The sequence below is a fragment of the Anser brachyrhynchus genome (assembly GCF_964034855.1).
Source record: "Anser brachyrhynchus genome assembly, chromosome: 1".
In the NCBI taxonomy this organism is placed as follows: Eukaryota; Metazoa; Chordata; class Aves; order Anseriformes; family Anatidae; genus Anser; species Anser brachyrhynchus.
In genome coordinates, this window is record NC_137694.1 from 94,793,890 (window position 1) to 94,819,768 (window position 25,879).

A 25,879-nucleotide genomic window follows, 5' to 3' on the forward strand; every position below is an offset into this window, starting at 1 on the left:
GAAAGTTCTAGCTGGTTGACATGGTGGGCACTTACCCAAATCGCCTGTAGCTGTTGAGTCAGCTGTACTCCATCTATCCTGTGCTCCTGCATGTGATCAAGTGTTCAACTTCTCTGCCCTGCAGAACTTTTTCAGAAAGCACTCTGAGCCTGCTGGTGGGGGAAAAGAGACACTCATTATGAAAATTCTTTTTAAAATAGGTCTGGATTTTAGATGGGAAAATTTGACAGGTCTTAGAATACTTTACAAGTCTGTTCATCACCAGACTGAAACCTGAGCAGGATCTTTATGGTGGCTTTTTTCAGTCCTTTTTTTTTTTTTTTTTCTTACAGCCTTTTGATCTGCTTCTCTCCACTTGTATGAAGATCTCCAGAGGTCCATGTGGGGCAAACAATCAACCTGAGGAAATTATTCTGTCATCAGCTTGTTGAGGGAAAACCTTGTCTGCTTAAAAAGAGGGGTGGGAGGAAGGAGACAGATGGAAGCACTGAGATAGGATCAGTAACTAAGCTGCAAGGCTATCAATGTCCCGTTGTGTGTTGTGAGAAGTGTCTAGTTTTTTTCAATTCTGGGCTAAATTCATAGTACCGAACAAAACAAAAGCAAAAAGAGCGACATTTCACGCTGAGATGAAAATGTGATATGGGGGTGTCATTATGAATACAGGTGTCAACAGAATGATAATTACAAACAGTACATCAATGCACACAAAGCCAACTGCATACAAAGGCAAGATCAAGCTGCTAGAAACTGAACCTGCTTCATAACATCTACTCCCCGATCTCTGAGACTTAGAGGGGGGCAGAGGGAGGTGTTTAACTCCCTTTTGTTACAGTAGTTTTCTTCTCCCTCCTGCCTCCTTTTGCTCCCTCCCTTCAGTTTTTGTTTCAGTCATCTCTGCCTGGAAGCTTTCATTACACCTTTAGTCAGGTAAAGCCACAGTCTGTAGGTTTTGGCACCACAGAGGAAGCTTTGGAGGTGCCTGGACTTTTTGGTGCTTAGCGTGGTTTTCAGAACAGAGAAGCCCTCCCTCTGCCATGCCTTCACTTAGGCCAACTCCTGGTAGACATCAAAGTAATTCTGAGCACATCCGTGGGAACCGTGGCCAGCCCCAAAGAGTAGCCATGGTGCTGGCCTAACACATTGGCTTCCCTACCGTATAGAAATGCTCTACCAAGGGAACAAAGCAGGAAAGCAGATTTCCCCTTGAGCAGCAAGCCCCCTCACGCACAATCCTCACGCTCTGTGCACTTGAGAATGGCAGATCATTCCTGGCTGCTCCAGACCCAGCGGGGAGAGCCCAGTGCTGCTCCCAAACCAAGCAGACAAAACTTGGTCTGTTTTTAGCCATTTTGCTCTACAAAGGATCCAGTTTATAGTACACTGTGAGGGCACCAAAAGGCTCTTTACACCTCTAAGTTTCTAGTCCTTTTTTCAGACATACCCTATAACAGTATCGGTGGTTTGGCTGTGAGAGGACTCAAAAAACTAAATCCAACCTTACAATATAAATAGCGCAATATAGCAAGGACTAGAGCAGCCTTGGACTAATAAAAAGATAGACCAAGGGATGTGCAGCAATGACATGTCTTTTACTTCATATTAAGTGTTTAGACAGGTTTGATACCTCATCTCACACGTCCACAATGAAGTATCTCGATGTAATATCTGTTTCACAAACAAGAGTGTTATAGTATGGTCTTACCCTTGAGTAGGTTTCCGAAACAAGAATCTCAGTTTAAGACAGCTATAAAATCAAAAGTTATCCCTTGCCTTTTGGCCTTCAGATGAGTTTATTAAAAACATCAAATCATCTTAAGACACCCTGTGCAATTTCTCTCCATTTCCACTGGCAGCAACTACAACTTCCACAACATTTGGGTTGCTTCCCTACACAGGGATGCACACACAACTGAGTCCTTGCCAGCATCACAGCTGTCATCCTATCTTTCTCTTGCTGCAGACGATGTTTTTCAATAGAGACAACAAAGCAGGCTGCAGGACAGATCCTTACAAACTTAGACTCACCCTAGAAGCTGGTCATCTCAGCAGCTATGCACAGAGGAATGGTGGCTACATGCTCTGGGCTTAGCCAGAGCTCTGGAACTTAGCTTATTTATCTGCTCTTTCAAACTGAAATAAAAAGAAATCCCTGTATTCATTAACATGAGGAAAAAAAATTAATGAGTATTTCACCACTAATCCCTGAAGGGATGTGTCCAAACTACTTGATTCTCTGATCTTACACAGTTCACTTGTCGAGAAATTATTTTTGCTCTGTAAAACATCCAATATTTTTTCAAGCTTGCTTCAAAATGATTCCAAACAGCTATTCTGGCCAGAGCAAATAAAACAACAACACTATGAAATTATCAGGTAAAAAGCAAAGTGTAGCTTTCCAAATGTACCTCATTACTACTATAATACACATGTTCATTTAAAAATTCAGAATCTGTCTCTATTCCACAAATACTTTTGCCTGGCTCACTATTTGTTTTGTGTATTACTTGAGATTAGAAGACCTGATTTTTTTAAGCAATGATTTCAGAGAATTTTTGAACACAGCCTGATTACAAGTTGTAGTAACTAATATCTAAGGAGCTTTCTCTTTCCACGTAGAGAGACACAACATGGAGAAAAACAGCTTTCCTCCCCTCTCCTTCAGGATTTGGAAAGCCCCCACTCACCCAAAATTTGTTGCTGATACCCAAATATCCACAAGGAGACAATGACTACAACAGAATGGAAAAACTCAGTAGAAAAGAACAAATTCCAAACAAAGGGGCAAGTCCAAAGACTCTTAACCAGTCCATATGTAAGCTAAATTCTGCATGGGCAAATTCCCATTGTATAACTTCAGAGCCTGCCAAATTAGCATTTCTCTTAGGAAAATGAAGAAGAATATTATTTATTATTAATCAGCAAAAGAAAGAATCTTTAGCCACGTTTATCACAATTATCCTCTTCTATAGAGCTATGGAGATATTCTATATTTTCTTTTGACAGGTTTACACCAGTATTAAAACTTCACCATTAATGAGAAATTCCACAAAGCTCAACTAGACTGCTAACTTGTTAAGCATGAGGAGAAATAAGACTATTCCAAAACAAGATACTCTTCAATTCTATATTTCACATGGAATTCCCGTGCTCAGTTTAGAAATTAAAGGTATTGCTCTCCTAAGGGGAACTCAGCCTTTTCAGGAACAAGTTCAGAAGGTGCACAGTGATTGCTGGAGGGTCCGTGAAATGAATTCTGCAACTTACAAGGCTTTCTAGAGGGAACAATTCAGCCAAAACATATTTCCATTGTTTCGGATCAGAGGAACTCTTACACATGATTAGCTTATCTAGTCATGTATCTAGTCTGCAATATACCTCAAAACAAAAGGTTTCAAAAACCTTCAGGAAAAATGCATGATTAAAAGCATAACCTGACAGAAGTTAGTTTATATTTGGGATATAGACATATATTTGTAGGCATTCTCATGCGTTTCCTCTCTAGACCTTATAATTATCTGTTTACCGCTATTACATACTCTCTTATCTGCCTCTTCTCCACCCAGACCCATACCAGTACATTCATCTCTCCTTATGATGAAACTGCATAGGCCTATAAACATTTTCTGTCCCTCCTCCAGGTGCTTTGTGTTTCTCATTCTTGTTTGCATTTAAAAATCTACATACTTTTCTAGCTGTTTCTCAGTATAAAGCCCCTTGGTATGACATTCAGGAAAGAAATCGGGTAATAGTGTGAAAGATCAGATTTAATTCAGAACCCAGTTAACAGACTAGCAGTTTACTACATGTTCATACTGTACATAGAAACACCTCATGTAGCTGCAAGGAAAAATACTTCAAAAGAATCGATACTGTATGAGAAATTCTTCTCAAGATGTAGTCAAATACACTTACACAAACACAAGGTTTAAAAAGTGTCATGTCTATTTATATTATTGGCATCTAGAGAGAGAGTTTACCAGTTTTAAATAACCAAACAACATTCAGCCTGAGAACTAACTAGTTCCCTTTCTATCTTGCTGAAGCAACAGTAATTTAAGTCTCTCAAACACAAACTGTTAGCAGAACGGGGAGCACATGTGAGGAAAAAATGATCATGAAATTACATTTGCACTGAAACATTTCACAGAACCCAAATCCAGTTTATGCAGAGCTTTACCAAAGGCAAAAACACGACCTGAACAGATTGTAAATAACCCTGGCATCAGTCTCATCTGGGTAAAGACCATAGAGCTAGGATACATAAATCCCTGTTAGTCATACCAATGCACAACATCATACATCAAAGGACCGATGCATTTCAGTATCAGCAGAGGTAAACTTAAATAAGAAATGGTAACAAATTGTGAATTGGGATTAATAAAAACATGAGACTACAGTCAGCTTCTCCAGCTTTCCGGAAAACTGACTGCTTGGTAGCAAGAAATAAGTTCTCAGTGTTGTAGAAAAGCTTTAAAAACAGTCAATTTCTTGCATTAAAATATTTTGTTTCATAATTTGTCTGCCTTTGTCTTAGATCTGTAGACCCCCATAAGGGAAATCTGTACCATGTCATATGTGAACTTCAACTTACCGGGGGTGTTTTGGAAAATAATTTTCATGTTGACCATAACAGAGATGAAAATCCACTCTGAAAATAAACTTAGAATTAAACTTCTTGGATTACATAGAGAATTTTGATTTCCCCCCCAAATGTAACAAAAGTAAAAATAATAGTTATCTCATTCCATCTCATCTTTAGTCATAGAAATTTATATAGTCCAAACAATTTGCAGTTTGTTTTTAAGATCACGGCAGTTTCAACAACATTTCTAAATATATACACGCTTTCTTCCTGTTATACTAACTCTAAGCATCACTCTCCCTTTCTCTAACCACACGACACTCCTTTTTGAGCCCATTTCCACCTTCTAGCGAAACCCAGAGCCTATATTCCTTTCCTCTAACAACTAGATTATATTTAATATCTTTCACTACCTCAACCATTTCTCTTCTACTGAGGCTTGCAGATTTTCAAATGAGAAAGTCTATTTTCAACCTGCAAGCAAAATCAATCTGGTTCTCTTGCTTTACAGCATTGCCCTTCCTTGTTTCTCTGCTATTCGTTTCTTCAACTAAATGCAGATGTCACCGGCCCTTCTTTAGCAAAAGGAAATAAGTGTCCCATTAAGTACTTAGAGGAGTGGACAGATTCTCCCATTCAGCTGGTTCCCTACACACTTGCTGGTGCTGAACAGCAAATCTTCTATTTCTGAGAAAGGGCCATCACAGAGAGGTTATTTTCCTCTAAGTGGTTTCCTTATTTCACCTGTTCTCAAGTTTAGTGTTAAGTTGCTGAAAGATTGCCTCATTCATATGACTGGGAGCCTGTTAGACTCCAGAGCATAGGGTGAGTGCGGCAATAATTATTTGTTTGAAAAATACAGGTAGTTTAGCTTGCATTGCAAAGAAACATGCCTGAGTTTTCCATTATTCCAGAGGCAAATCCTGAAGGCTATTTCCTTTTCAGAGACTCAGTCCATGCTCACAATGGTGGAAAATTACACACAGACAGCCCCAGTTGCTGCTCATGTTCAATAACAGTCTGAACAGAGATGAAGCAAATGGGGGTGTTTGTCCAAATGCATTCTGCTGCTGACTATATGTGTGCACATGCCTGGGCTTCTCTAAGGAGGAAAGCCATCTCTGCATAAGGTAGGATGAGAGTTTAATGTCCATTAGCATGCCAGCAAACCTGCACAATCCACCTGTGTGTCCCTTCGCCTGGTGTGACAGGGCTTTTCTTTTTGTGGAGTTTGTTTGACGTGGCACTAAGAGCTTCTCTTAGGATTATTTTTTAATGTGTGGGTGTTTCATTTTTTAATCTGTGGGTGTTTTTATTTTGCTTTTGTTTTTTCTGTTGTTTTTTAGAGCTCCTTTTATTTAAGAACACAGCAAGTAAGGAAGCGCAATAGCACAATAAACACAGAGCTTCCCATATTTATTCAGGCCACACAGATTTACGACCACCTTCCAAGAGCTTCTTCCTCTATCAACAGAGCGCCTGTTTTAATTACTAGGATGATTTTCTAGCATTTAATGTGAAGTAACTCCAAAATGCAAACAGCATCAGGTGTCAGGAAAATAATCAAGGAGAGAGAACAAGCAAGAAGAGATCAGAAAAAATTTGCCATATAAGAATCCTGACCCGTTCCTCTTAGGTTGTACTCAGTATCAGAATACGGAGCTGCAGACTGTCCCCCTAGGAAAAAATGAAGCTCACTACATGACCTCTATGAACTGGATTTAAGATGCATGTTCATTATTTTGCAGAGGGGATGTTCAACAGGATCAATATGCCATTGAGATAAAAGAGTAGTATAAATTGTCCTGAGAGTTGGTTAGAATATTCTTTACTGTCAGCCAGGGAATTAAAAACAGAGCAGGAGGCATATTAAAACTGTGCTTTTATAAGCTTAATCAGTAGGCTGGAAAATGAGTTTCACAAAGAGATAATGAGCTTCCAAATCATAATTTGCCAAGGGTGCATCGATTTCACTGGTCTTCACATCATTTATGAGCATCCAGCACAAGAGTACCTTCCTGCCCCAGGCCCCCACCAGGCAGAGGCCTGAGCCCGAAGGACTCCACCTACACAAGTAGGAGTTACCAATTTAATGGCTGCATGAGGAAAAAAAAGGTCATGAATTCAGATCCACTTGAGATGGATGTTTTATGCTCTTTGCTGAAACTGAAAAACTGAGTGTTTTTACATCCTACTGAATAAACATTTGCCTCCCCCTTGGGCCATCTTCAAAGATAAAGGTGTTATTTAATAGTTAAAATCACAAAATCAGTCATGCCTCTGTGGCTCTACCAACTCCACAGACTGAAGGTCTGAGCAGACTGAAGGTCTCTCCTCTAGCTCAAGGGAGCCTATCTCCCCTGAGGTTCAGCTCTATTAAGTCAATGAACAGAACTTATTCCTGGCTCAGTGACAGTTTGTCCCCTCCTCACCTGAACTGGTCACACAGACTCCATAATACCGCTTAGGACAACTGAGAACAACCCAGCTTAGCTGTAGATCAGTACCGAAAGCACTGCCCTAAGAAATAAGTTACAATCCATCAGACTAAGAAATGCATTAAACTTGGTCTTCTCCGTCTTAATCAAGTAGCCAGGCCACTGGAGTACCAGGAAGGAGCTACTGCAGGTGCAGGCATGTAAAACTTCTTATACATTGCATCACAGGAGTGACATGGCAAACAAAAAAGGGTCCTTTTATTCAAGTTCACATTCGATTTCTTTCATCACAGCATACAAGAGGCATACACACACCTACATTCTTGTTGCACTGAATCAGCTTTGTTTCTCCCCCTCCCTCCCGCCATCACCCATCTCTAACTGCCCTACACTGAGAGGACCGACAGCATTTTTCAGGTGGGAAGTTGCAATTACAGGGAACAGTCCTGTCACCTGATACACCTATCTTCTTTTCATTACTCTACATATCCTATTTGCAGTTGCACTGAAACGTACAAAAAAATTAACATTAACTCCTTCCTACATGTTCTACTTTCTGAAGCCTTCATCTTATTTGGTTGCATCCCGCTCTTGCTGGTGAGGTAGCCTGATTTAGTACTAATTCTTTGATGTTCTGTTATCTCACTTCCTTGTTTAACAAGCATAACTCTTTTCTTAAGAATTATCCTCACCCTTCAACCTGATTGCATTCCAGAAAAATTGTTTGCCATTGCAAAACTTAGGCAAAAAATGTTGTTTACCTTTAGGAGTTATTTATCTTCTGCTAGGGAATAAACAAACGGCCTAGGTTGGGGCAGCTGAAAGGGTGGGGGAGTTGCTTTCTTTTTTCATATTTATTATTGCACTGAAAAATTCATTATTTTTTTCCCCCCTCTGGCCAAAGGAGCAGTTATATAGGGGTAGGGGTTCTGGGATCTGCATACAACTTCTTCCATCCGTTCAGTCACATCTCCACAGAAGTCATACGTGCTTTCTTGAGCCTACACCTTAGGATGTGTAGCGAGGATGGCTACACTTTATCTTAGTACTTTGGAAAATAAGATCAGGTATGCAGGACTACACATGATCAGGAAAAAAGGACTGGCTGCAATAAATCCTCCTACTCACTCTGCTCTTTGTGTTGTTTGAACATATATTTTCAATAGCAAAGTCTGTCATGCACAACAAGAAACTCAGAAAAGGTATAGCTTTTTTCTTTCTTTCTTCACTTAGAAGAACATGCCCATCCCCAGGCCTTAGCAGGTACATCAGGACTGGTGTAACTCCTTAACCCTTTGAAATGCCATTTGCAGAAATACTCATGATTTTGCCAGTTTTGTTATTACAAGTATCTAAAACACCACCTCAGGACTGAGAAGGAAAACATACTGGTGGTACAACACTGGTGGTGAAGACCTGGGCATTATTTGTATATTTTTTACATCTTTTCCTCCATGCAAAACTAGTGAGAAGAGCTACCAAGTTCTGAACTTCATGTTCATTTTCTGGAAACAGTAGGAAATGAATGCTTGCAAATCTTCGTTAGTCTGTACATTAGGGAAAGATACTGTAGGCTAAATGTCAGGATTACCTCCTATATACAATAGCAACAGATCAAAGTAAATGCTACTATTCTAAATGAAAACATTACAAAAACTGTTGTGATTACAGCTACTAGTTTTAAATAATCCATAAAATCAAGAAGTGAGAAAAATGTATCCTCGAGAATTACAGCTCCAGTTGATCTATTTCTTCCCTCACTGTTAAGTCCACTGCATTATTTATGCATTTAAGTGCTCTAATCAAGACAACTGCTCAGAAGTCATTTTAAATAAGAGCACAGTACTAAATGTAGTGGTAACATAACAGCAATTTGCAGCCCTTGGTGATGTACAACAGCATAAAAAACTAGCTGGATTGAGGGCACATTACATGGTTACAGCTGAGACAGTTATTTTGTGGTGGAAAAAAAAAAAAGAGGCTTTTTCCTTCAAATAAATTCTGTTGCAGACTGTCCCCTCCCTTTCTCCCTTTACACTTGATTCTAGGACCTATGCAAGCCATTCTGCACCATCGACTGTAGTTCAAAGGCTTTTTATGCAAAATGAAATCCTGTTTAAATTTTGCTCATTTCCAACGTGCAGCCCTACCTGTGGGGAGCTGAGGTGTTACAGCAGGGGACACCAAGCATTTTGAAATGATTATTTGAGAATCATGCAAATATATGGCATAACACATATAAAAGACGACTCTGTTGTGGCTACAAAACTGCAATACTCAATCTACCTAGCTTAAAGTTAACAGCTCGAGCAGATGTTTCTGCACTGTCACAGTTCTGAGAGCAGAGGTGGCTGTCACAATGCAGGGATAGCCACAGAGTCACATTTGTTACCAGCTGTGAGGATAACAATTCCTTCCAAAACAAGGTTTTTTAGGCACACTCCTGGATTTGTGAGGTGCCCAGACACTGCAGTGAACAGTAATATTATAGTCTTTATAAAACACATAAGTTAAACTATTCCTTTCATCATAAATTACATAATGAAGACTTAATATTCAGTATTATGTCACAGTGATGTTACACATTATTTGAAATGGTATTTAAATCAATGGCAGGCTATTTCTTCAAATGGAAAAAAGAAAAAGATCCTTTTTTAATCTACTTGGATGAAAAATATTGCCAGGTTTTTGTTGCATTTTCAACCCACTATTAGTATTACTCAAAATTTAAGTTTAAATGAAAAGGAGAAGTGATGGCAAAGCCACGTTCAACAGAAGTTTTATATCTTGCTCTATACAAGCTCACATTTTGGCTGCAGAGTTTTCTTTATTGTGTCTGTAGGTACCTCTTCTTTTCCCTTTCCACTTCTTTGAGCAGTAAAACAAATTTAGATTCAAAGGGACCAAGACATTAATATGGTCATTGAGAATATCACAAAATGTTAAACAAACCACTAAGTGCATTGTGGTTTTGTTTTCAAATACATCTGAAGAAGTTTCTTCATAATCTGACTTCCATACAAAATTTTGAACTTAGTTTCCATTTCAAATCAGGGAGAAAAGAAATCACGTTCCTAAAATAAGTGCTTTTTCCTGTGAAATGGAGAAATCCATTTCTCAGCCAGCTGGCTCTATTAGATCTCTCTGAAATCAAGCCACTAGGAGATAGGAAAGCCATGTAAGTAAAGTAAAAATGAATACATTGAACACTCCAGCTAAATTAGAATACAGAAGGAGGTTTAAAATTAGAACAGAAAAGAACACAAACAATGGCCACAAAACAGAGAAACAGCAGTGTTACTCCTGAATAAAATGCATGTGTCACTTCAAAACCATCCTTGTAATAAAGAGCTGCAAACCTGCCATGAGCATAAATACTGTAGACAGAGCTAGAAAGCTCATATCACCAGATTCCAGAGCTACTGAGGCTGAAGTTCATGTGTTTTAGAAGTGCACCATACTTGCATAAAATCTCTCTAAAACAACTTCAGCCCTGTATTTATAAACGAGGGTATTATTCTTTTCCACAGCAGGACCTGTGTACAACCTCCAGGAGAGGTCATATAAGGGATAAAGAATCATTTCTAGGTGCAAGCTCGTGGTGACTGTATTACCAATACTAAAAAAAAAAAAAAAAAAAAAAAAAATTCAGATAAAGTACATAAGATATCTTGCTAAAATATTGTCCAACTCTAATCCCTAATGATTACCATCTTCCCTGAACAAACGCATCAGGATGCGATCTTGTGTGTTTTTAAGCCAGTATGTCCACAGACCACAGCATCTATACTTGTAGTTTATACCATCACACAGTAAGGAAGACCATAAAGGCCTACTGTTTTACGCTTCATGCAAGTAAACATTTCTTCCATATAGTCAAAATAATTTTCAGCTTGACTTCCAAACAGGAGTAATTATTATTGCTGTTTATTATTATATGCAAGAAGCTCCAGTCTCTAGATCAAGGCACGCTATTTGTAACAAATACATTTGGAAAAACAACCATCCTTTGGAATTTAATGTCTAGTTTAATACCAAACACTATAAGTGGAGATAAAAATAATTTATGGAAGGAATACAGAACAGCATGCACAAGTTTTACAAAGAGACTTAGATTTGTTTTTTTCTTAAATATCAACCTTTCCAATCTTCTCCCAGCTTATTTCTATTTTCCTTCAGCTAAAAAAAACTAGCTAAATCTCTCCCTAAAATCCACTGTTATATACTGCTCCTGTTGTAATAATGTCACATTCGTACCAAATACCATACAAACACCAACAAGAGTGTGTCTCAGACTTCATAATCGTATCTGAAGTATGATATGTTATATAAACATAGGTATACAGACAGGACAGCTGGTAAAGCCATGAGAATTCCCCCCACAGACCACACACACTCACTGCAGTTTTTGGCTGTGCTTCCAGGGGCCATTTTCTTGGGCTCCTGGGGGAAACGAGCTGATTTCGACTCTTCCCCAGCCCCTTGCTACTAGCCCTCCCTGATGTGCTGATGTACCTCTTCAGGGAACCAGGGAGCTTTTTTGCTGGGTTATTTTTAAACCAGACCAACTTTCTGCACAGACTGACTACATTAGTATTTTGGTAAGAGCAATGTCTTTGACTATGCTTTGACTAATAGCAATGACTGTGAGCAGTCCAGCCAAGGTTTGTGCAGACCTTTAGGCAAAGGAGTGTTCCAACAGGGAGAACAGCAAAGTAGCTTTCGAAACATTTGCTATTCTTCTATGGTATGAAAGGAAGAAAAAGAATGGGGGCACTTGTTGGAGATTTAACCAAGACATCACGGGCTGCAGGCAAAAGACAAGATTCTCAACACGAAATGAGAAAGGAAGCTATAAAAGCTAAGGTCATGTACAACCTTAGCAAAGAGCACAAAGTCAGTGCACAAAAGAAGGCAGCAGCAACTCAATAAGGAAACAGGCAATGCTGTATTCCCATCTAAAAGCATGTTTTTAGCACCCTAGGGGTATACAAGGGAAACATGAACACACTCAGCAAGTCTACAGAAAATAACACAGCCCGCACTTCTGGAAGACTACACCAAGCATAAGGACAAGAACAGTCTCATCTGCATGCACAGCTAGGAAAAGCACAAAGATTTCACAGGAAGATCAGTCATATAGACATGTTGCCTTGAAATAATCATGTTCTTATCATAGAATGGTTTGGGTTGGAATGGACCTTAAAGACCATCCAGCTCCAACCTGGCCTTCCCTGAGCCCCTTCAGGCACGAGATCAATACACCTGGATATGCGTATGCTTTTGGAAGTAGTTACTCCCAGTATTCACTCATTCCTACGTGTACTAATGTTTTTATACATGGTAATTTAGGTTGTTTCATTGTTGTATTTCAAAAATTCATGTTAGTTCTTACCAGAAGAGGACTCTCCGCTAGTCAATACCACAACTGCTCATATTGGACTTTGATAAGGTTCCATAAGGTGTCATTCAAGAAAGCCCATGAACTATGTACAGAGAAGAACAAAACTATCAGCATAAATATCCAGATCTGATTTACAAACCATAACTTTGGAAGGACAGCTGACCTTGGTGGCAAATTCTTTTCACAGTAGAGATGGTTGTTCAAGGATATGAGACAGCATACAGTTAATGATGCCAACAGACCTAGCTTTCAAAAAGTTTCATAGAAGTTCATTTATCAACTTAAGTTAGTATGGTAAATTTATTACAAACTCTTGGATCTAAAATACATCTATAGGAGGAGTAATTAGTCCAGACAATTTTGCTTGCCCTAAAGAAAAAGCCCAACAACCTACCTTAGCATTTCAAGTTATTTAGTTTGTGTCTAAACATGTATGCTGGGAAAAATCAGGTGGGACTTGAGTCTATTTCTACATGTGTACTTACGTATTCATGGTCTTCACTAAATAGTTGATAAAGCCACGTTAGTGGTTGTACTGGATATTTACACAGTACTTTATATTTACACAGTTTCATCATGTTTACCTTTAAGCTATTTGGGACAAAAATTCTCTTGGTCTAGATCCAACCTAAGACCTTTTAAGAACAGCCAACCTACCACAGTGTTACTACTTATGACCTGTATGCCAGTCTTGCACAGACCAGGACAGAAAGATGGGTGTTTAGGAGTGAACATATGAGGGTCAGAAATAACTTTTTATCTACAAGCAGCAGTAGTACAGAGAAGCTGGCAAGATAATTCAGTGCCCTGACAAAGTGGGGAGCAGGGACGAAGTTGGGTGTAGGTGGCCAAACAATATCATGACTACTTTCCTCAGAAGTTCACATTTCTCAATACTTTCAATAGCTCATATTTTACATGCCAAGACTCTCCTTAGAACAGACTTTGCAAACACGTTGACAGTACCATGGAAAACTATGGCTGATAAATGGAGGCCTAAGATGTCATAAAAATACACATCCTGCCAACAAATACCTGCTTTTAATTTATGCAAGAAAGTAAAATCCACGTGGTCGCTCTCCTTGTAGTTACAGAATTTCTGAGGAACCTTATCAGTCCATCACGTCACACCTGATGTACACCATTTACCCATTTTTGCTATAGCCACTCAGTTGCATTTCCATAACTTTCAGTACTGTTCCTCTCTGACCAATTCAACTTAAATATATAGGCCAAGGCAGATGGCCTTCCTTTGTTTTTCAGGCAGTCAGTACCACAGGCTCCCCTGCACTCCTAACCAAACCAGGACCAGCCCAGGTCAACACTGCTGTGCTCCATACCCTCAAGGACCTCAGTTTTAAGTCCCTGCTCAGACCCCCTTCATCTGCACATTGCATCTCCAACTCTGTTGTTTAGTGTCAAATTTGTCCCCCTTCTCAGTCAGAAGCATGAGCTTCTGCACTGGGTAAATGCATGGGTGAGGACCCACAGAATTCAGAGCAGAGAAGTTTCGTGAGTCTCACACAGAAAGTAAGGACTGCAGCCAAGACTCATCTGCTCTAATGTGAGACAGCAGCACCAGGTACTGTTCACTTTCTTATATTGTGCCACTAGAACAATCACCTTCCTCCTAACAACACAACAAAATTTAAAAGAAAGACTCCACAAGGTCTAAAGAACATCCAGCTAGGAACCAAGTTGTGGTGTCAGGAAAACTCACATGACTTGTATGCTACCACTTTGGTTGGCACACAAAAGCTTTTACCAGTTGTCTTCCATCAGCATATCTTCCCTTCCCACAACAGTACGCCTCATGCAAGCACTCCTCCTCCATTAAGGAGATGCATAAAGGAGGCTTCAGTGAAATCCAAGATGGCATATTAATATGGGCCACATCAATAAAATTCCTAGAATTTCTTCCTAATCATAAACTTGCCATGGAGAAAACTAAAAAGTTTTTCACAAGTCCAAACCTATTTTTCAAGGTCATAGTTCCTCTGAGCTTTCACAGGGCTGGGCAATTGAAGCCATTCCCAGCCTTCTTTCAGCTCTTGAAACCCCCTGCAACATGAAGACCCCAGCCAAACCATTGGCTCACGGCCTCTGTAGCTGAGCTGTTCACACCACTGCCTTCTCTCACCCTGTCACAAAGAGAAGTATTGCACATGCTTTGCGGGTTTCCAAATGTTGTACCATTTCAGATATCTCGCTGGTTTGCCTTGCTAGAATCCAAGTTCATCATATCTAGCACCAAGACTCGTAGCCAAATTCACCGCACCATTAGTGTATTTAAGGTAAATTAAGAAGCATTAATTGGGGGAAGTTGGCAGGGACTGTCAGGGCTATTAGTGCCCTCAGGGCCTGTGTTGGGTCTGTCTGGGATGGAGTCACCTTTCCCTGCAGCAGCCCACACAGTGCTGTGCTCTTCACTCGTAGCTGGAACAGCACTGGTACCACTCCAGTGTTGTGTCTATTGCTGCATAGTGCTGGCACAGCATCAGGACTCCCTCCAAGCCCCCAGGAGCCAGCAGACTGGGGGTGGGCAAGTGATGGGGAGGGGACATCACCAGGGCAGCTGACCTAAACCAACCAAAGGGATATTCCATAACACCTGATGTCACGCTCAGCAATAAAAAAAGGGGGGCTCTCGTGGGGAAGGGGGCTGTCCTCCTGAACAACCGCTACGCGTTTTGAGGCCCTGCTTCCCAGGATGTGGCCGAACATTGCTCGTTGATGGGAAGTAGAGAACAACTTTTTTTTCCTTTCTCTCTGTGCTTTCACGCGGCCTTGGTTTTTTTGTTTCTTTTTCTCCCCCTTCCCTTTCCCTTTAATTAAATCATTCTCATCTCAGACCTTGAGCTCTTTGTGTTGTATTTTCTCCCCCTTCCTCTTTGAGGGGGGGAAGTGAGAGAGTGGTTGTGGTGGAGCTCGGCTGCCCACTTGAGTATAACCACCACAGGGCCCTGGCATTTGGGAGCATGACATCAGTTTTCCTCCTGTCGATCACAGGTCTGGACCTGCCTTTCCAACAGTGCCAAGAAAGCAGCGGACTGGTTTCCTATCAGCACTCGCAGCAGCCACACAATGCACAGCCTGACACCAACACGTGAGGATTTGAGTGCATCTCCCGGCTGACAGAGAACAGAGAAGCTTGCAAGGTCCTGAAATTAAACCGTTAACTTCTTAAATGTAATGTGTACCACCTTCAGATTGTGATTAATGTTTGCTTTTGTCAATTATCCAAAAGTCTTGCTTAATAAAGAATTAGATACTCTTAACTTAGATTATTTTATAATCAGGAATATCCCTACTTGTTATTATTTCATTCTGGAATGATATAAACATCAGTACAAGGGCTCCCTGCCATGTGATTAATTAACCTAGTTACCACATAAGCTCCCTACCCCATCATCCACTCTTTCCAACTGCCGGGCATCCATGCCAGAGCCCTGGAAGCACCTCCACAGGGAGGAGTTGAAAAGGGATGCTGTGCCATGTCCGTGTCAGGCATTCCTGCCAAAAAGTCTCTCCTCTAGAGGAATCACTAAAGGCCTTCAGAAAAGAGTCAATATCGGTGAAGTAAAGGCCATTGGGGTAAAGTGTCCCCCCCCCCCAAAAAAAAATCTTACATGTAAGGTGGCATTGTTAAAAACTTTACAAAGTACCAAAAGTCAGGGCGTGACAACCACCATGAGTTTTTAATGAATGCCTGGAAAAAAAAATGAGTTCTTGGTATAATAGCATGAATTCTATTACTGACATCTCCACCCCAGTCAGAAACAGCACCTCTGTACTCCATTTCTAGGCTGTCATTCAGCCTCAGAAAAGCATAAATTTTGTTTCCAACTTCAAATCAATATTGAAGCCCAGAAGGGACTTCTGTAATGTTCAGCCTGACCTTCTGTATGACAGACCAAAAAGCTTCCACAGCCCTTTCTGTATCAGGCTTCAGCAGTAGTACTTTTATTATTTTGTTTAGAAACTTATCTGGTCTTGATTTGAAAGCAATAAAAGGATGCTGTTTCTAATCCTGATCAATCAGCCGTGACCAGGCTTGTCAGTAACACAAGACTGAATATTGTCAACTCTAGGCAGTAAAATAAAATAACAACAAAGAAGTAGACAAAAGTTTGTATTCTGTGGTTGGAAGAGATGGTACACTTAAAAGGCAGGTTGAAAAACAGCAAAAAGATTTCCCTGGGACTCTTAGGTGGTTTTCAAAGAGCAATTATTGGAAGTTTTCTTAGGGCAGTATCTTAGCGCCGGTAGAAAAAAAAAATCCATAATCAGAGTCTTGAAGCCATGGTCAAAAATTGCATTTATGTACATATTCCCTATAATATTTGGGAATTTATTCACATTATCTATATGGCACGTATACTAAAACAAGTGTCCATGCATAAATTCTTTCACAATCCTCTCTAAATTAGAACTGCAGTCTCTTAAAATAGCTATCCCAATCAGTGTAATGCTGATACAAACACTCCAGTGATCAAGGTAGAATTTGTAATTAGATGAATGCTGATATACAACACTTAGTCACATTATTAGTCATTTAAGTAGCTCTCTGGTGCAAGTACCAGCGCAGCAACTGGAGTAGCAGCACAGCAGCTGAGCATTACACAGCTGAGCAACAGGCTGGCCAAAAAAAGTGAAAACAGTTGGCATCAAGTAAGAGGGAGACAGGAACACACAAGGTAAAGCAGTGGGAGATATTTTTGGATTTCAAGACTGCAGTTAGTGCAACAAAGCTCAGTTTAGGAGTATTGGCCGTTCTAAAAATGCCATGTCCTGTTTGGATCAGCTTTCCTTTGAGAAACCGTGAAGCTTCAGCAGAAGTCTTACCCTACCATTTTTGGTTCTTCCTCTACAATCTGACAGTGATTCCGAAATATTACAGAAACTTTTAATATGCAGTTTTATTTAAACTTACTGTCCAAACCAAAGCACTGAATTTTTCAAACAGTTGAAGAACTGATTACAAAACCTATTGGTCTTTACAGTTAAGAACAAGGAGATCAAACATTATCTGCTAGAACTAGCAGCATCCATTTATTCCTTTTTTTTTTTTCCTAGTGCTAACTGTTGAACACTTCTGCTCCATGAAGGAGATAAGAATTAGGGCAAATATGAAAGGAAAGAAAATTCAGAGTTGATTTTCATCTTGGCTCCTTGATCTCTAAAGACTTTCTTTTTCTTTAAAACCAAAAGTCTTTGTATTTCATTACAGAATGCCAAGCTCTTTGAGGCTCAAACGACCTAAATGTTATGAATTAATATCCTAAATTGATATATTTTCTTTTATCCAGAAATAGCATCTGAAAATGAACAAAAATCTTTCTGTATTTGTTACTGCTTAAACCCCATTAACTTCCAGGAACAATTGTTCTCTCAACCACAGAGACAAGAAAAGGGTACATTCAAAAAATACAAAGCAAAGCCTTCCCTAAGCCTCAAAATTAACTCTGTAACCCCCATAATAGTTGTATAAACATGCCTTATTTACAATGCTATATCTCTTGTCCCCTTGTAAACCTTGGTTAAAAAAAACTCCCTTATGATGAAAATACATTTTACACTGGAAACCTCCCACGAGAAGACCGATTCTTAATCCAGTTTTGTAGAACAGGATCTCCAAATGTCTCTAGTGCTGCAAACACGATACTGCCTGTGCCATAAACAGCACTAACTCCAGATAGAATTATCACAGATACAGTAACTGGAAAGGTACTCTTACTTCACATTTAAATTCCTTGAACCAGAATCATTTTCAAGCATATGAGATACTTTTAAGTCCAAGCCCTGCATGTGTAATTTCCTTGCATGATGTATTTCATTTTTTTAAAAAATAAACAACCAAATTATGGTCAATGAGACTGTATTTCTTAATGACTTACAGTAATAAAATAATTGTAAGCAGCTAGTTATATAATTTGGTTAGCTACATATGATTATACTCCGTAAATATGCATCAAGTAGAAACTGATATGAAGAAGCTTCCATAATACATGATTTATGTCACGGATGGCAGCCACTGCTCTCAAACTGTTTCTAAGGGTATTGTTTTTGATTATTTCAAAGAGTAAGTGTGGGATATTCAGAGAAACACCATCCTGCCAGCATCAGGTGACACAGGACCTGAAGCAACTTGAACAGGGAAAAGATCATTGAAGTAGTGAAGTAAGTATAGAAGCATACAGCCAAGTATTAAACTTCTACTGACTAGCAGAAGAGTGTCTGGTTTGGCAGCTCTGCACTCCGCATCACCAAACTGTAGATTTTGCTCCTCATCTCTACCTCTCCACGCTTTTCACAGCCTTAACACTTTTTTAATGTAGTTTGCTGGTGTTGTGAGAAAAAGCATGTGTGTATTCAGCTGCACTGAGCAGGAGACTCATAACCCAAGTGTGAGGACTTGAAATGCTATTCCCACTTTGTGATTACAGCACACAGCTACAAAACTAACCATGGAGCAACTGCCCACCCCAGAAGAAAAATGGCCATCTTGTCTCATCAGAGTAAAGTTAACCAAAAAGCACTAAATGGACGTAAGTACTTTCCCATACGTCAGTATGCATACAACACGTTCTCAACAAGAGGCTCCATCGTACTGTTCTAATAGGGATTTTGTTATGGTTGCTATTACTGTTACAGTACCTTCCTCCCAGCCTGCACATGCAGCACAGGCAGCAAGATTGATGAGACAGCTCTCTTCAAACAGGAAAACAACAGCAGTGCCACACACCAGCAACCGCACAGCCTTTTTGTAGTCTAAGATGCTTGCCTTAACTATCTGTTGCAACATGTGAAGGCTGCTACTATTACATTTGCAGTGCTAGGCTTTCCCCCCCAAGATTTGCTCCCTTAGGAGCAAAAACTAAACCACAATGCTGTTCATCCAGAAGTTAGGTGGCAAAAGGTGTTGATGTAATACCTCGTGGGGGTGCTCAATGTTTCACTACTTATCACCTGCATTTCCTCTGCAAGAATCCACAGAGAAACTGATAGCTTGCTTCCTCTCCTTTTCCCTACTCCAAAACACAGAAGACAAAGCCAGCTTTTACAAGGCCTTTCCCTAGGGCTTTAGGGCCTCGTTTTCTGCAAAAGATGCTTGGGTAAAGAGGGCAATACTTCCCCTCAGAGCTCCGCCACAAGTAGGTTCTCACAGCTATCCTGCTCTCCCTGATGGTCTCACCACAATTCCATGCAAGTCAAGAGCAAGTCAAAGCAGATGGAGACAGCATATTGCTTCCACTGGAATATCCTAATCCCACAGAGAGTCAGAACTGGAAAGGTAACTACTGGGTTTACCCCCACCCAGACAGACACTCATGCCCTGAACTATCAGGTCTGAGACACACACCCATAGTGTGTGTCGCATAGTTTCCCATTAGTTAATCATAAGCAAGACACTGGTTTTCAATTTGCAGAGGAAAAAATCAAAACCTAAAAAACACCAAAACATTTTGACCCCATTTCTGATCTTCAAGCCATAGCCATGCTGAGTGCTTGGCTAGGTTGTAGTGGTCAAGCCTGATCCCACAGTACATTGCTCAGGAGCATCAACTTCCCAAACATTTGAAAAACAAATTTCTGCCTTCATGCCTGACCAGGACAGACTTACAAAGACAATATTTCAAAGCAAAATCAGAGAAATTCACGTTACAGCATGTCTGCTGTATACTTACTCTCCATTACAAGTATTGCTCTGTAAAACCTAGTTACAAGGGGAAGGGAGACATTCTGTTTCTCATGTATGTCATTAAATTTAATAATCAATGAATCTGAAAGAATCCAGCACATCATTTGTCCCATCCATTCCCTGAACCAGCTCTGATGATTGTACACTGTGCTTTGTCTAGCCCGGATTTGAACATCTCCCCTGATTAACCTCCATATGTTCAGGCAGTCCCAATCTCTTTGCAGGAGAAAAATGCATTAATCACTGATTACATTCTGCCTACAGACAATATCAGTCTCCCCTGGCAAGCTAAATATTGATGCTCATCACTTTTGGCTACTGAGAGCAGTGCTTTGGAATTTCTTGATGCTTCATTTGCTCTGAATTTGTTCTGCTGGGTAAAGAGATGAAAAAAGTCAGAGCATGCTAATTAAGAGCTAACTTCTGTCCTTGAATACATAGGCACGTCTCCACTAAAGTCAATGAGAGCTGTACTACTTAGGCATCAGCAGACGTAAGGTTTAATTAATGTCAGAGTAGGATGAGCATTACTGGACCAGTAAGGGAACTCAAGGTGTGTTGGGAACCATAAGCATCAAGGCCAAATACCTTCAGTTCAACAAAAGCAGAGTCAACATTTGAAAATCCCAACTGTGGAACTGGTTCTTTTAACAAAAGAGACTAGACTTTGAGGTCAATTTGCTTTTTTTCTTTTTTCTTTTTTTTTACTCAGGAAAATAAACACATGCTACAGGCTGATATTTTAGAAGCCAGGAAAATTTGCAAGACCTCTCAGCTTCCAAAATCAGTATATTAATCAGATATGCAGAAAGTACAATACTACCAAATTGGAAAGGTGGAAGGAATTGGAAGCTGAATGAATGTTGATCATAGATAGGCCCTTCGTTTCTTTCTTTGCACTAGGATTTAGGCTTCATGTGCTATGCATGGCTATAATCCCTGAGTGAATAAATCAAATGTAATAAAGAGAAGGAGAATTCAAGTAAATGAGTGCTACTCAAGCCTATCTATGACGTTAAAGGAATGTAGCAAGTTCTCAATGACCTCCTTTAAATGGCATCTATTTAATAGCTTAGGGAGCCCTAGACGAGGTCTTAGCCATGAAATAGGTGATGGTATGTCAGGAAGTGTGCTCTACTGAGAATGAACCCCAGATATTTGTTTTATCCATATCATCGTATAGCAACAAAGTCATAGCTAGGAACTTGCAAATAGCTGGTATTCAGCTTAAATGTCACAAATTCCAGATGATAAACCAAAACATTCAGGCAAAGTATCATCTTCAATTTTGAAGTTTTCTGGCAAAAGACAGCAGTAGCTGAGCAGTAGGATAGTTTGAGTTACTTCAGTTTTTTGTGTTTGTTTTTTTTAAAACATAATTGAGGATAGCAACACTTCATTTAGGAACGTTGAGCTATTTGCAAAGGAAAATGGAAGCAGAAGAAATGTTTGAAGGGTTGTTCAGATCTGAATTACCACAGAACTCCTGCAATGCGTTTGGACTAATAAATACAGTGAAATATTTAGACAGCAGTCTATCATCTCCCTGTGACCAAAGAAGAGCAACTGCTGTGTGTCACGCTAATGAACTGTCCTGTAACCTATACAAACAAAAAGTGATCGCAGCACAATGCTCCAGTTCAACTTCTTGCACAGCCTTAAGGGCACTTGAAAGCCACAGGACTCTGACATTAAGGACAAGAGCAGAAAGACAGATGTAGGGCTTTAATTCTCAGCTTCTCCCCCTCCTATGGGCACCACCACACATCACCACACACATGCACCACACCCAGCTACACTCCCTTACACTCCCGTACTTGTGTAGCCACACCTGCATTAGCTTCAGTGTCCAAGTAGTCCAACAGATCCATATTTCTCAATGTTATGCCAGAAATAACACTGGACTACATAACGTAACTGCACCCTGCTGATAGACCGATGATCGACTTCACAGGTATTCTTGTTCCTGTACTTTGCTGGTACCATTGCTTGGAAAAACACCAAAGAAACTTTGGTTTCTTTGGTCAAAGAAATGAAGGTACAAAGCAACATGCTCACTGGGAGAACCAGACAAGATAATACTTGCATCTCCTTTGCACTATACTAGTTGCTGTTGCTGCTGCCTACAATGGTACATCCACTTGGCACAAAAAATAAATGGGCATTCCTAGAAACTCTGCATTATTGATGAAACATTTGTTTAACAAGTTTCTTCGGGGCTGTCAAAACTGATGACTTCAAGTAATGTGCTCACTTCCGAGTCATTATGTATTGATAAAAGCATAAACAGATAATAGAATTTAGAGTGGATTTTCTCTGCAATTTGATGACCCAAGCTAATGCTTAAAAAGGTTATTTGAATTATTGTAGTTTCATTCCTGGAAGAAATATCCATTTTGGCAGTTTTTCTGGCCTGGAAAGGTAGGGCAAGAAAAAGAGACAGAAATAGACCTGTCTATTTGTGGAAGTGCATGGGAAAAACTACGTCAGTATAATATATGATGAAGTACATAAATTATGTTGCCTATATGGAAAACAATTTTGGATTCAGATCACTTCTGGAAATGCGGGAAGTTCTTAAAACACTTTATAACAGCAGCAATCAGAACTAGAAGGTTGAGTCTAAATTAGCACCTATATGGAAAAACCTATACTAGTATACCCAAAGTGATAGTGCATCAATGGTCTTCTGCCAGTAAAATTCCATAGAAGACAACACTTTATGTGGGAGTTCTCAAAAGGCCTAGAGGAAGTTGCCGATCCTTCCAAATTCCAGTGGCAGTTGATATGGCTGAGATGTTAAACGTGTACAAGATGCTAGATGAAGTAATGCTGTGACCCAGTAGGACTGTCAGAGGGTCTTGGCCTAGTCTTCAAATCCTCAGCCACAACAAAAACAGTTTCACTTAACTTGCCACATTTAAGTATAACCTAGCCTGAATGTAAAATTTAACAAGTGTCTTTCTCTCAGTTATTTTCAGGTCTGCTGGGAGACCATTTAGGCATAAACTCAGAACTGAAACTATCCCAAATTAGTCTGATATTCACAGTTACAATGAACTGATACATGTTCAGAGTAAAATGAAAGCAGTGTCCATATCATTGCAGGCCCAAATCCAAGGGTCCTGAACTCAGTCAGGATTGCTTTATTTATTCCAGCTTTGACTCATTCCCAGAAAGATGTTTTTAATTTTCAAGTCTGACTACTTTCTCTCCTGTTTTGCAGGAATGAAAGCCCAAGCTTTGCAGGTTAAACTCTTCAAGTATTCATTTTGTCTATCATACAGGGCTGCATATACTCCTACAGTAGCTCTGCCAACCTCAGATGTGGCAATGTTTTTTTCCAGCTTGCGCCTCAAACCCCGTCCTTCCTTTCAGAAGGGAGATGTCCAGGATACTAGCAGGGAAGAATGACTTACTCCCCAGTGGAAGACTGGCCTTGTTACATGCACCAAGTCAGGAAAAAGGCTCATTTCTTTTCTCCTGCGAATTCATAAAGAAACCAACCTGACTCTGTCCGATTGTAACAAGAAACTACCACTCTAAAAGCAACAAGAGACAATATGAGGTCACTACAATAGTACAGACAATCAACTTTTGTTTTCTAAGTCTAACAAGCAGGCTGTTCAACATATTTGGTTCAAAAACATACCTGGTATTTTTGACCTCAAAAGAAACCAAATAGAAATACACCGTGATCACTGTATTTGCTCCAAACAAATATCCTTTTGTTCCGCCAGCCAGTGGCTAATTGCCAATTTGTTTCATGAACAAAACCTGACAAAAAAAATATAGAATCCAGCTATTAAGTGTATTAAGAATGCAGGTAGTATTAAGCTTAAGGAAGAGCTGCTATGCCAGCATCAATGCACTAAACACAATCGCATCTTTTCTATCTTCTGATCTGATTTTTTTTTTCCACTAGATAATTTCTCTCAAGGGCAAATGTATTCCAAACATTTAAGGGCTCTTACAAAAAGCCAGCACTGATCTCTGTGCTTGAATAATATCCCAAATGGACCCTCTTTGGTAACATGATAACAAAATCAGCGTTTCAGTCAAAAGAGAAGAGTCTTTCTCCTTCTCTGTTCTTTTCTTTTTGTGCATTGATATAAAGATCAGAGTCATCTGAATGAATGAGATTTAGAATTCTAATGAAAACAATAAGATACTAAACACTTTCTGGCCCTCCCAAATTTGTATTCAACCTCTCCCTTTGTTAAAGCTGTAATCATACTCCCATCGGTATTCAAGGGATTTATGCAAACAAGGTCTCTTCTGTCAAAAATCATAGCAATTTAATGCAGTCACAGGCTGCTTGGTTGTGTAGATTACTGGCACCAAAGAAGATGCAACTTAGTATTCTGATTCATGTCAGCTCTCTTATACAGATCAGATGGTCTGAGTAGCATTATCTCAGCCATTCTAGCATAAAATACTGCATCTATATACAACCATACCAGAAAAATAAGGGAAAATAACAGAAGAGGTTACTTGAAGCTACGGTCATCGGGAAATTCAAAAATGAAGCTAAACCACAGCCTTTTGCTTAATTGTAAATGCAGCTTTAATTAGCCTCAAATTCTCTGGCCATGGAAGGTCACCCACTTGCACAAAGACAGACTTAAATGAAAAAAAAGCCTGCCATCTTTACCTGCAGTGTGAATGCTAGCTACTCCTTATGCACATTACACACCCCTTTTATACAGAGAAGTCACATCTCCCAGAAACAGAACTTAACTCTTCAGATCTAGCAGTAAAAATAAAAAGTAAAAATCAACACTTAAAGCTGTAGTGTTCTCTGGCTGACATTCTCATTGTGTGCAATACGACAGCTTCTCCATCATTGGGGGCCATATCCTGCCTCCCTTGGGAAAGTTGTGCTGTTGGTTTTAGAGGGCAAAATTCAATCATTTAAAATAAAATGAGCAAGATTTAGGCATGACTTACTCCAGCCCCCCCCCCCCCTTAAATTATTGACTATTTATAGACAAATCTAGCCATGTTAAAGAAATTCTTGCACTTGCACATTCCAGCACTTGCAATTCCAGCACTTGCACAGCAGATTATGTCATCCGTGCTCACTGCCACTCTCTCACGAATGACACATGGGTCTGTCCTACTGGCTTAACACCTCCTTCCAAAACCAGTTTGATGCTGTGAGTGAGGAAAGAGAAAGAGTTGTTTAAAAGCTGTGATGAAATACATGCAACAGAGACCGGTATCTGTGGTGCCCTTACACCTCCACCCACTTTCTCGCCAGGTAACCACCAGTGACACTGGGCAGGAAAACCTTTACATTATCAGGACAGTTTCTAATTGGCTATATTCTGGATGCAGTTTCTGACCTAAAAAACATATAGGCCAATATATAGGTCAAAAATACGCCATTCCAAATGTATGCTCAGGTTGAGACTGCACATCTGTAAGGTGCTTGGGAGTATGCTGTGATTTCTGCAACTCCCTTGAGTAAAGGAAAGATGAGTTAAGATCTGACTGAATATTTTATATATTTTAAGCCTGAAAATACACACAACACCTGCTTTGACCTCTTTTGCATTTGCTTTCTAAAGTGTTTCTGCCGCTGAATTATACTAGCAGAAATGCTTGAAACAATTTCCAAGGTGCTCATTTGCTAAAAATGAGTGTTACAAACAGAATTATTAATGCCAAGGTGCCTGTACAAAATTATTTAAGCTGCATGCATATCCAAGTGACTGAAATAATATCAAATTATTACCCCCAAATAC

The 25,879-nt window shown here is 39.8% G+C and overlaps 1 protein-coding gene across 22 annotated transcripts in view; it reads right to left on the reverse strand.

Annotated features, from left to right (window-relative positions):
* The window catches only part of ZPLD1 (zona pellucida like domain containing 1), a 108,214-nt gene that overhangs the window by 30,581 nt on the left and 51,754 nt on the right, over positions 1-25,879 (reverse strand). For 10 of the 22 annotated variants that reach the window (XM_080576557.1, XM_080576553.1, XM_080576556.1 and 7 more), the window contains one exon: positions 36-152. The gene's annotated coding sequence lies outside the window, so the exon portion shown is untranslated. The other 12 variants (XM_080576558.1, XM_080576566.1, XM_080576564.1 and 9 more) reach the window with 6 other exon arrangements.